Source organism: Coffea eugenioides, unplaced genomic scaffold, assembly GCF_003713205.1.
Source record: "Coffea eugenioides isolate CCC68of unplaced genomic scaffold, Ceug_1.0 ScVebR1_578;HRSCAF=1276, whole genome shotgun sequence".
NCBI lineage: Eukaryota > Viridiplantae > Streptophyta > Magnoliopsida > Gentianales > Rubiaceae > Coffea > Coffea eugenioides.
In genome coordinates, this window is record NW_020864428.1 from 1 (window position 1) to 10,970 (window position 10,970).

The window sequence follows — 10,970 nt, forward strand, 5'->3', positions numbered from 1 at the left end:
AGGAAAATGCTTGAATTGAAGCTTAAAATGAATTTCGGTCTAGAAAAGACACACTGTTTCGCAGCACGGGGTGGTTTAAAAGAATAAAGCGAAAGGAACATGGCGGGTGCGATCATACCAGCACTAATGCACCGGATCCCATCAGAACTCCGAAGTTAAGCGTGTTTGGGCGAGAATAGTACTAGGATGGGTGACCCCCTGGGAAGTACTCGTGTTGCACCCCTCTCTTTTTTGTTTCGAAATCCAAATTTCCTATTCGTTTTTTGTCCTGTAGTAATTTAGCTCCGTCGGAACGATTGCTTTATATTTTGCTTCTTGTCGAAGCATGAAGGCGGGTCTGAAGGCGCGAGACAAATCAGTAACGGTACGGCTCGATCAAAGCCCGGATCGTCGCTCAAATTTGTGGGCGCAAATTTATCACCGCAAGCGTGAAGGATTGATTTCATGATAATTTAGAGTTGCGGGATGAGGGAAAAAAACAGGGTGCAAATCAAGAACAAAAAAAAACATAAAGTAAATAAATAAAAGGATAAAAGAAAAATGCTTGAAATTGACGGTTTGAAAATGAATTTTCGGTCTAGAAAAGGCCGCAACACTGCTGGTCGCAGGACTGGGTAGTTTAAAAAGGAATAAAGCGAAAGGAAAAATGGGCGGGTGCGATCATGACCAGGATTATGCACCGGATCCCATCAGAACTGCCCGAAGTTAAAGCGTGCTTAGGCGAGGAGTAGTGAGCTAGAATGGGTTGAACCCCCTTGGGAAGTGCCCATCGTGTTTGCACCCCTGCTTTTTTTTGTTTCGAAATCGAAATTTCCTATTGCGTGTCTTTATCCTGTAGTAATTTAGGCTCCGTCGGAACGAGTTGCTTATATTTTGCTGCCTTGTCGAAAGCATGGAAGGCGGGTCTGAAGGCGCCGAGACAAATCAAAGGAAAGTATTGCTCGATCAAGAGCCCGGATCGTCGGCTCAAAATTTGTCGGCGGCAAAGATGTATCACCGCAAGCGTGAAGAATTGATTTCTTGATAATTTAGAGTTGCGGGATGAGGGAAAAAATAGGGTGCAAATCAATAACAAAAAGAAATATAAAGTAAATAAATAAAAGGATAAGAGGAAAATGCTTGAATTGACGCTTAAAATTAATTTCGGTCTAGAAAAGCCACACTGCTTCGCAGGACGGGGTATTTTAAAAGAATAAAGCGAAAAGAACATGGCGGGTGCGATCATACCAGCACTAATACACCGGATCCCATCAGAACTCCGAAGTTAAGCGTGCTTGGGCGAGAGTAGTACTAGGATGGGTGACCCCCTGGGAAGTCCTCGTGTTGCACTCTCATTTTTGTTTCGAAATCCAAATTTCCTATTCGTTCTTTATCCTGTAGTAATTTAGCTCCGTCGGAACGATTGCTTTGTATTTTGCTTCTTGTCGAAGCATGAAGGCGGGTCTGAAGGCGCGAGACAAATCAGGAACGGTACGGTTCTATCAAAGCCCGGATCGTCGCTCAAATTTGTGGGCGCAAATGTATCACCGCAAGCGTGAAGAATTGATTTCATGATAATTTAGAGTTGCGGAATGAGGGAAAAAAATAAGGTGCATATCAATAACAAAAAAAATGTAAATTAAATAAATAAAAGGATAAGAGGAAAATGCTTGAATCGAAGCTTAAAATGAATTTCGGTCTAGAAAAGCCACACTGTTTCGCAGCACGGGGTGGTTTAAAAGAATAAAGCGAAAGGAAAATGGCGGGTGCGATCATACCAGCACTAATGCACCGGATCCCATCAGAACTCCGAAGTTAAGCGTGTTTGGGCGAGAATAGTACTAGGATGGGTGACCCCCTGGGAAGTCCTCGTGTTGCACCCCTCTCTTTTTTGTTTCGAAATCCAAATTTCCTATTCGTTTTTTGTCCTGTAGTAATTTAGCTCCGTCGGAACGATTGCTTTATATTTTGCTTCTTGTCGAAGCATGAAGGCGGGTATGAAGGCGCGAGACAAATCAGTAACGGTACGGCTCGATCAAAGCCCGGATCGTCGCTCAAATTTGTGGGCGCAAATTTATCACCGCAAGCGTGAAGGATTGATTTCATGATAATTTAGAGTTGCGGGATGAGGGAAAAAAACAGGGTGCAAATCAAGAACAAAAAAAAACATAAAGTAAATAAATAAAAGGATAAGAGAAAAATGCTTGAATTGACGTTTAAAATGAATTTCGGTCTAGAAAAGCCATACTGCTTCGCAGGACTGGGTAGTTTAAAGGAATAAAGCGAAAGGAAAATGGCGGGTGCGATCATACCAGCATTAATGCACCGGATCCCATCAGAACTCCGAAGTTAAGCGTGCTTAGGCGAGAGTAGTACTAGAATGGGTGACCCCCTGGGAAGTCCTCGTGTTGCACCCCTATTTTTTTTGTTTCGAAATCCAAATTTCCTATTCGTTCTTTATCCTGTAGTAATTTAGCTCCGTCGGAACGATTGCTTTATATTTTGCTTCTTGTCGAAGCATGAAGGCGGGTCTGAAGGCGCGAGACAAATCAGGAACAGTATTGCTCGATCAATGCCCGGATCGTCGCTCAAATTTGTCGGCGGAGAAATGTAATCACCAGTGCAAGCGGTGAAGGATTGAATTTCATGATAATTTAGAGTGCGGATGAGGGAAAAAAAAATAGTGGGTGCCAGAATCGAATGAACAAAAAAAAGATATAGAAGTAAATAAATAAAAGGATAAGAGGGAAAATGCTTTGAGATTGAAGGCTTTAAAATTAATTTCGGTCTAGAAAAGCACACTGTTTCGCGCACGGGGTGGTTAAAGAAATAAAAGCGAAGGAGCATGGCGGGTGGTGATCATACCAAGCAACTGAGTGCGACCGGATCCCATCAGAAACTCAGTTAAGCGTGCTTGGGGCCGAGAGTAGTACTAGGATGGGTGACCCCCTCTGGGAAAGTGCCTCGGTGTTGCACCCCTCTCTTTTTTGTTTCGAAATCGGCAAATGTTCGCTAGTTCGTGTCTTGTATCCTGTTAGTAAATTTAGCTCCGTCGGAACGGATTTGCTTTATATTTTTCTTCTTGTCGAAGCATGAAGGCGGGTCTGAAGGCGCGAGACAAATCAGGAACGGTACGGCTCGATCAAAGCCCGTATCGTCGCTCAAATTTGTCGGCGCAAATGTATCACCGCAAGCGTGAAGGATTGATTTCATGATAATTTAGAGTTGCGGGATGAGGGAAAAAAATAAGGTGCAAATCAATAACAAAAAAAATATAAAGTAAATAAATAAAAGGATAAGAGGAAAATGCTTGTATTGACGCTTAAAATGAATTTCGGTCTAGAAAAGTCACACTGCTTTTCAGGACTGGGTAGTTTAAAGGAATAAAGCGAAAGGAAAATGGCGGGTGCGATCATACCAGCATTAATGCACCGGATCCCATCAGAACTCCGAAGTTAAGCGTGTTTAGGCGAGAGTAGTACTAGGATGGGTGACCCCCTGAGAAGTCCTCGTGTTGCACCCCTCTTTTTTTTGTTTCGAAATCCAAATTTCCTATTCGTTCTTTATCCTGTAGTAATTTAGCTCCGTCGGAACGATTGCTTTATATTTTGCTTCTTGTCGAAGCATGAAGGCGGGTCTGAAGGCGCGAGACAAATCAGGAAACGGTAAGCGGCTCGATCAAGCCACGGATGCGGTCGCTCAAAATTTGTCGGCGCAAATGTATGCACCGCAAGCGTGAAGGATTGATTTCATGATAATTTAGAGTTGCGGGATGAGAGAAAAAAATAAGGTGCAAATCAATAACAAAATCAATAAAAAAAAATATAAAGTAAATAAATAAAAGGATAAGAGGAAAATGCTTGTATTGACGCTTAAAATGAATTTCGGTCTAGAAAAGCCACACTGCTTTTCAGGACTGGGTAGTTTAAAGGAATAAAGCGAAAGAAAAATGGCGGGTGTGATCATACCAGCATTAATGCACCGGATCCCATCAGAACTCCGAAGTTAAGCGTGCTTAGGCGAGAGTAGTACTAGGATGGGTGACCCCCTGGGAAGTCCTCGTGTTGCACCCCTCTTTTTTTTGTTTCGAAATCCAAATTTCCTATTCGTTCTTTATCCTGTAGTAATTTAGCTCCGTCGGAACGATTGCTTTATATTTTGCTTCTTGTCGAAGCATGAAGCGGGTCTGAAGGCGCGAGACAAATCAGGAACGGTATTGCTCGATCAAAGCCCGGATCGTCGCTCAAATTTGACGGCGCAAGTATCTACCGCAAGCGTGAAATGATTTCATGGATAATTAGAGTTGCGGGATGAGGGAAAAAAATAGGGTGCAAATCAATAAAAAGAAATATAAAGTAAATAAATAAAGGATAAGAAGGAAAATGCTTGAATTGACGCTTAAAAATTAATTTCGGTCCTAAGAAAAGCCACACTGCTTCGCTAGGACGGGGTTATTAAAGAATAAAGCGAAAGGAACATGCGGGTGCGATCATACCAGCACTAATGCACCGGATCCGCATCAGAACTCCGAAAGTTAAGCGTGCTTTGGGCGAGAGTAGTTACTAGGATGGGTGACCCCCTGGGAAGTTCCTCGTGTTGCACCTCATTTTGTTTCGAAATCCAAATTCCTATTCGTTCTTTACGGTAGTAATTTAGCCCGTCGGAACGTTGCTTGTATTTTGCTTCTTGTCGAAGCGTGAAGGCGGGTCTGAAGGCGCGAGAACAAATCAGGAACGTACGGTTCTATCAAAGCCCGGACGTCGCTCCAATTTTGGGCGCAAAAGTTATCACGCAAGCGTAGAAGATTGATTTTCATGATAATTTTAGAAGTTGCGGAATGAGGAAAAAAATAAGGTCATACAATAACAAAAAAAATGGTAAATAAATAAATAAATGATAAGAGGAAAATGCTTGAATCGAAGCTAAAATGATTCGGTCTTAGAAAAGCCACAACTGTTCGCAGGCAGGGGTGGTTTAAAAGAATAAAAGCGAAAGAACATGGCGGGTGCGATCATACCAGCACTAATGCACCGGATCCCATCAGAACTCCGAAGTTAAGCGTGTTTGGGCGAGAAAGTACTAGGTATGGTGACCCCTGGGAAGTCCTCGTGTTGCACCCCTCTCTTTTTGTTTCGAAACCGGAAATTTCCTATTCGTTCTTATCCTGTAGTAATTTACTCCGTCGGAACGATTGCTTTATATTTTGCTTCTTGTCCGAAGCATGAAGGCGGTCCTGAAGGCGCGAGACAAATCAGGAACGGTACGGCTCGATCAAAGCCCGGATCGTCGCTCAAATTTGTCGGCGCAAATGTATCACCGCAAGCGTGAAGGATTGATTTCATGATAATTTAGAGTTGCGGGATGAGGGAAAAAAACAGGGTGCAAATCAAGAACAAGAAAAAAATAAAGTAAATAAATAAAAGGATAAGAGAAAAATGCTTGAATTGACGTTTAAAATGAATTTCGGTCTAGAAAAGCCACACTGCTTCGCAGGACTGGATAGTTTAAAGGAATAAAGCGAAAGGAAAATGGCGGGTGCGATCATACCAGCATTAATGCACCGGATCCCATCAGAACTCCGAAGTTAAGCGTGCTTAGGCGAGAGTAGTACTAGAATGGGTGACCCCCTGGGAAGTCCTCGTGTTGCACCCCTCTTTTTTTTGTTTCGAAATCGAAATTTCCTATTCGTTCTTTATCCTGTAGTAATTTAGCTCCGTCGGAACGATTGCTTTATATTTTGCTCCTTGTCGAAGCATGAAGGCGGGTCTGAAGGCGCGAGACAAATCAGGAACGGTATTTGCTCGCATCAAAGCCCGGATCGCGCCTCAAATTTGTCGTCGCAAATGTATACGGCAAGCGTGAAGGAATTTGATTTCATGATAATTTAGAGTTGCGGGATGAGGGGAAAAAAATTAAGGTTGCCATCAATAACAAAAAAAATATAAAGTAAATATATAAAAGGATAAGAGGAAACATGCTTTGTATGACGCTTAAATGAATTTTCGGTCCTAGAAAAGCACACTGCTTTGCAGGACTGGGTAGTTTAAAAGGAATAAAGCGAAAGGAAAATGGCGGGTGTGATCAAACCAGCATTAATGCACCGGATCCCATCAGAACTCCGAAGTTAAGCGTGCTTAGGCGAGAGTAGTACTAGGATGGGTGACCCCCTGGGAAGTCCTCGTGTTGCACCCCTCTTTTTTTTGTTTCGAAATCCAAATTTCCTATTCGTTCTTTATCCTGTAGTAATTTAGCTCCGTCGGAACGATTGCTTTATATTTTGCTTCTTGTCGAAGCATGAAGCGGGTCTGAAGGCGCGAGACAAATCAGGAACGGTATTGCTCGATCAAAGCCCGGATAGTCGCTCAAATTTGTCGGCGCAAATGTATCACCGCAAGCGTGAAGAATTTGCGGGATGAGGGAAATAAATAGGGTGCAAATCAATAACAAAAAGAAATATAAAGTAAATAAATAAAAGGATAAGAGGAAAATGCTTGAATTGACGCTTAAAATTAATTTCGGTCTAGAAAAGCCACACTGCTTCGCAGGACGGGGTATTTTAAAAGAATAAAGCGAAAGGAACATGGCGGGTGCGATCATACAAGCACTAATGCACCGGATCCCATCAGAACTCCGAAATTAAGCGTGCTTGGGCGAGAGTAGTACTAGGATGGGTGACCCCCTGGGAAGTCCTCGTGTTGCACTCTCATTTTTGTTTCGAAATCCAAATTTCCTATTCGTTCTTTATCCTGTAGTAATTTAGCTCCGTCGGAACAATTGCTTTATTTTTTGCTTCTTGTCGAAGCATGAAGGCGGGTCTGAAGGCGCGAGACAAATCAGGAACGGTACGGTTCGATCAAAGCCCGGATCGTCGCTCAAATTTGTGGGCGCAAATGTGTCACCGCAAGCGTGAAGGATTGATTTCATGATAATTTAGAGTTGCGGAATGAGGGAAAAAAATAAGGTGCATATCAATAACAAAAAAAATGTAAATTAAATAAATAAAAGGATAAGAGGAAAATGCTTGAATCGAAGCTTAAAACGAATTTCGGTCTAGAAAAGCCACACTGTTTCGCAGCACGGGGTGGTTTAAAAGAATAAAGCGAAAGGAACATGGCGGGTGCGATCATACCGGCACTAATGCACCGGATCCCATCAGAACTCCGAAGTTAAGCGTGTTTGGGCGAGAATAGTACTAGGATGGGTGACCCCCTGGGAAGTCCTCGTGTTGCACCCCTCTCTTTTTTGTTTCGAAATCCAAATTTCCTATTCGTTTTTTGTCCTGTAGTAATTTAGCTCCGTCGGAACGATTGCTTTATATTTTGCTTCTTGTCGAAGCATGAAGGCGGGTCTGAAGGCGCGAGACAAATCAGTAACGGTACGGCTCGATCAAAGCCCGGATCGTCGCTCAAATTTGTGGGCGTAAATTTATCACCGCAAGCGTGAAGGATTGATTTCATGATAATTTTAGAAGTTTCGGAAATGAGGGAAAAAAATAAGGTGGCAAATCAATAACAAAAAATAATAAAGTAAATAAATAAAAGGAATAAGAGGAAAATGGCTTGTATTGACGCTTAAAATGAATTTCGGTCTAGAACCACACCCTGCTTCGCGGCAGGACTGGGTAGTTTAAGGAATAAAGCGAATAGGAAAATGGCGGGTGCGATCATGACCGAGCATTAATGCACGATCCCATCAGAACTCCGAAGTTAAGCGTGCTTAAGGCGAGAGTAGTATACTAGAATGGGCGACCCCTAGGAAAGTCCATCGTGTTGCAACCCCTTTTTGGTTTCGAAATCGAATTTAATTCGTTCTTTATCGGATCTGTAGGGTAAATTTAGCTCCGTGCGGAACGATTTTGCTTTTTATATTTTGTCCTTGTCGAAGCATGAAGGCGGGTCTGAAGGCGCGAGACAAATCAGGAACGGTACGGCTCGATCAAAGCCCGGATCGTCGCTCAAATTTGTCGGCGCAAATGTATCACCGCAAGCGTGAAGGATTGATTTCATGATAATTTAGAGTTGCGGGATGAGCGAAAAAAATAAGGTGCAAATCAATAACAAAAAAAATATAAAGTAAATAAATAAAAGGATAAGAGGAAAATGCTTGTATTGACGCTTAAAATGAATTTCGGTCTAGAAAAGCCACACTGCTTTTCAGGACTGGGTAGTTTAAAGGAATAAAGCGAAAGAAAAATGGCGGGTGTGATCATACCAGCATTAATGCACCGGATCCCATCAGAACTCCGAAGTTAAGCGTGCTTAGGCGAGAGTAGTACTAGGATGGGTGACCCCCTGGGAAGTCCTCGTGTTGCACCCCTCTTTTTTTTGTTTCGAAATCCAAATTTCCTATTCGTTCTTTATCCTGTAGTAATTTAGCTCCGTCGGAACGATTGCTTTATATTTTGCTTCTTGTCGAAGCATGAAGGCGGGTCTGAAGGCGCGAGACAAATCAGTAACGGTACGGCTCGATCAAAGCCCGGATCGTCGCTCAAATTTGTGGGCGCAAATGTATCACCGCAAGCGTGAAGGATTGATTTCATGATAATTTAGAGTTGCGGGATGAGGGAAAAAAACAGGGTGCAAATCAAGAACAAAAAAAAACATAAAGTAAATAAATAAAAGGATAAGAGAAAAATGCTTGAATTGACGTTTAAAATGAATTTCGGTCTAGAAAAGCCACACTGCTTCGCAGGACGGGGTATTTTAAAAGAATAAAGCGAAAGGAACATGGCGGGTGCGATCATACCAGCACTAATGCACCGGATCCCATCAGAACTCCGAAGTTAAGCGTGCTTGGGCGAGAGTAGTTCTAGGATGGGTGACCCCCTGGGAAGTCCTCGTGTTGCACCCCTCTTTTTTTTCTTTCGAAATCGAAATTTCCTATTCGTTCTTTATCCTGTAGTAATTTAGCTCCGTCGGAACGATTGCTTTATATTTTGCTCCTTGTCGAAGCATGAAGGCGGGTCTGTAGGCGCGAGACAAATCAGGAACGGTATTGCTCGATCAAAGCCCGGATCGTCGCTCAAATTTGTCGGCGCAAATGTATCACCGCAAGCGTGAAGGATTGATTTCATGATAATTTAGAGTTGCGGGATGAGGGAAAAAAATAAGGTGCAAATCAATAACAAAAAAAATATAAAGTAAATAAATAAAAGGATAAGAGGAAAATGCTTGTATTGACGCTTAAAAAGAATTTCGGTCTAGAAAAGCCACACCGCTTTTCAGGACTGGGTAGTTTAAAGGAATAAAGCGAAAGGAAAATGGCGGGTGCGATCATACCAGCATTAATGCACCGGATCCCATCAGAACTCCGAAGTTAAGCGTGCTTAGGCGAGAGTAGTACTAGAAATGGGTTGACCCGCTGGGAAGTCTGTGTTGCATGCCCCTCTTTTTTTGTTTCGAAAATCGAAATTTTCCTATTCGTTCTTTATCCTGTAGTAATTTAGCTCCGTCGGAAACGATTGCTTTATATTTTGCTCCTTGTCGAAGATGAAAGGCGGGTCTGAGGCGCGAGACTAATCAGGAACGGTGTTTGCTCGATCAAAGCCCTGAAATTCTCGCTCAAATATTTGGTCGGCGGGGCAAATGTAATCAACCGCAAGCGTGGAAGGATTGATTTCATGATAATTTAGAGTTGCGGGATGAGCGAAAAAAATAAGGTGCAAATCAATAACAAAAAAAATATAAAGTAAATAAATAAAAGGATAAGAGGAAAATGCTTGTATTGACGCTTAAAATGAATTTCGGTCTAGAAAAGCCACACTGCTTTTCAGGACTGGGTAGTTTAAAGGAATAAAGCGAAAGGAAAATGGCGGGTGTGATCATACCAGCATTAATGCAACGGATCCCATCAGAACTCCGAAGTTAAGCGTGCTTAGGCGAGAGTAGTACTAGGATGGGTGACCCCCTGGGAAGTCCTCGTGTTGCACCCCTCTTTTTTTTGTTTCGAAATCCAAATTTCCTATTCGTTCTTTATCCTGTAGTAATTTAGCTCCGTCGGAACGATTGCTTTATATTTTGCTTCTTGTCGAAGCATGAAGGCGGGTCTGAAGGCGCGAGACAAATCAGTAACGGTACGGCTCGATCAAAGCCCGGATCGTCGCTCAAATTTGTGGGCGCAAATGTATCACCGCAAGCGTGAAGGATTGATTTCATGATAATTTAGAGTTGCGGGATGAGGGAAAAAAACAGGGTGCAAATCAAGAACAAAAAAAAACATAAAGTAAATAAATAAAAGGATAAGAGAAAAATGCTTGAATTGACGTTTAAAATGAATTTCGGTCTAGAAAAGCCACACTGCTTCGCAGGACGGGGTATTTTAATAGAATAAAACGAAAGGAACATGGCGGGTGCGATCATACCAGCACTAATGCACCGGATCCCATCAGAACTCCGAAGTTAAGCGTGCTTCGGCGAGAGTAGTACTAGGATGGGTGACCCCCTGGGAAGTCCTCGTGTTGCACCCCTCTTTTTTTTGTTTCGAAATCGAAATTTCCTATTCGTTCTTTATCCTGTAGTAATTTAGCTCCGTCGGAACGATTGCTTTATATTTTGCTCCTTGTCGAAGCATGAAGGCGGGTCTGTAGGCGCGAGACAAATCAGGAACGGTATTGCTCGATCAAAGCCCGGATCGTCGCTCAAATTTGTCGGCGCAAATGTATCACCGCAAGCGTGAAGGATTGATTTCATCATAATTTAGAGTTGCGGGATGAGGGAAAAAAATAAGGTGCAAATCAATAACAAAAAAAATATAAAGTAAATAAATAAAAGGATAAGAGGAAAATGCTTGTATTGACGCTTAAAATGAATTTCGGTCTAGAAAAGCCACACTGCTTCGCAGGACTGGGTAGTTTAAAGGAATAAAGCGAAAGGAAAGTGGCGGGTGCGATCATACCAGCATTAATGCACCGGATCCCATCAGAACTCCGAAGTTAAGCGTGCTTAGGCGAGAGTAGTACTAGAATGGGTGACCCCCTGGGAAGTCCTCGTGTT

General features: G+C 42.6%; 15 non-coding genes and 3 pseudogenes across 15 annotated transcripts; all 18 read left to right on the plus strand.

Moving 5' to 3' along the window:
• The first annotated feature begins 104 nt into the window (after positions 1–104).
• LOC113758577 lies at positions 105–223 on the plus strand. Its single transcript, XR_003466795.1, has one exon. It is a non-coding gene; the product is annotated as a 5S ribosomal RNA (ribosomal RNA).
• Positions 224–1,213: 990 nt separating this feature from the next.
• LOC113758559 lies at positions 1,214–1,332 on the plus strand. Its single transcript, XR_003466781.1, has one exon. It is a non-coding gene; the product is annotated as a 5S ribosomal RNA (ribosomal RNA).
• Positions 1,333–1,743: 411 nt separating this feature from the next.
• On the plus strand, positions 1,744–1,862 carry LOC113758571. Its single transcript, XR_003466792.1, has one exon. It is a non-coding gene; the product is annotated as a 5S ribosomal RNA (ribosomal RNA).
• Positions 1,863–2,277: 415 nt separating this feature from the next.
• On the plus strand, positions 2,278–2,396 carry LOC113758563. The gene has a single exon (XR_003466785.1). It is a non-coding gene; the product is annotated as a 5S ribosomal RNA (ribosomal RNA).
• Positions 2,397–3,383: 987 nt separating this feature from the next.
• LOC113758565 lies at positions 3,384–3,502 on the plus strand. Its single transcript, XR_003466787.1, has one exon. It is a non-coding gene; the product is annotated as a 5S ribosomal RNA (ribosomal RNA).
• Positions 3,503–3,933: 431 nt separating this feature from the next.
• On the plus strand, positions 3,934–4,052 carry LOC113758561. The gene has a single exon (XR_003466783.1). It is a non-coding gene; the product is annotated as a 5S ribosomal RNA (ribosomal RNA).
• A 408-nt stretch (positions 4,053–4,460) lies between these two features.
• On the plus strand, positions 4,461–4,584 carry LOC113758573 (annotated as a pseudogene).
• Positions 4,585–4,982: 398 nt separating this feature from the next.
• Positions 4,983–5,099, plus strand: LOC113758570. Its single transcript, XR_003466791.1, has one exon. It is a non-coding gene; the product is annotated as a 5S ribosomal RNA (ribosomal RNA).
• A 413-nt stretch (positions 5,100–5,512) lies between these two features.
• On the plus strand, positions 5,513–5,631 carry LOC113758564. Its single transcript, XR_003466786.1, has one exon. It is a non-coding gene; the product is annotated as a 5S ribosomal RNA (ribosomal RNA).
• Positions 5,632–6,052: 421 nt separating this feature from the next.
• On the plus strand, positions 6,053–6,171 carry LOC113758567. The gene has a single exon (XR_003466788.1). It is a non-coding gene; the product is annotated as a 5S ribosomal RNA (ribosomal RNA).
• A 393-nt stretch (positions 6,172–6,564) lies between these two features.
• LOC113758568 lies at positions 6,565–6,683 on the plus strand. Its single transcript, XR_003466789.1, has one exon. It is a non-coding gene; the product is annotated as a 5S ribosomal RNA (ribosomal RNA).
• A 411-nt stretch (positions 6,684–7,094) lies between these two features.
• Positions 7,095–7,213, plus strand: LOC113758575. The gene has a single exon (XR_003466793.1). It is a non-coding gene; the product is annotated as a 5S ribosomal RNA (ribosomal RNA).
• A 963-nt stretch (positions 7,214–8,176) lies between these two features.
• On the plus strand, positions 8,177–8,295 carry LOC113758562. Its single transcript, XR_003466784.1, has one exon. It is a non-coding gene; the product is annotated as a 5S ribosomal RNA (ribosomal RNA).
• Positions 8,296–8,710: 415 nt separating this feature from the next.
• On the plus strand, positions 8,711–8,829 carry LOC113758576. The gene has a single exon (XR_003466794.1). It is a non-coding gene; the product is annotated as a 5S ribosomal RNA (ribosomal RNA).
• Positions 8,830–9,243: 414 nt separating this feature from the next.
• LOC113758574 lies at positions 9,244–9,362 on the plus strand (annotated as a pseudogene).
• A 429-nt stretch (positions 9,363–9,791) lies between these two features.
• On the plus strand, positions 9,792–9,910 carry LOC113758569. Its single transcript, XR_003466790.1, has one exon. It is a non-coding gene; the product is annotated as a 5S ribosomal RNA (ribosomal RNA).
• Positions 9,911–10,325: 415 nt separating this feature from the next.
• LOC113758560 lies at positions 10,326–10,444 on the plus strand. The gene has a single exon (XR_003466782.1). It is a non-coding gene; the product is annotated as a 5S ribosomal RNA (ribosomal RNA).
• Positions 10,445–10,858: 414 nt separating this feature from the next.
• Positions 10,859–10,970, plus strand: LOC113758572 (annotated as a pseudogene; the record flags this gene model as incomplete).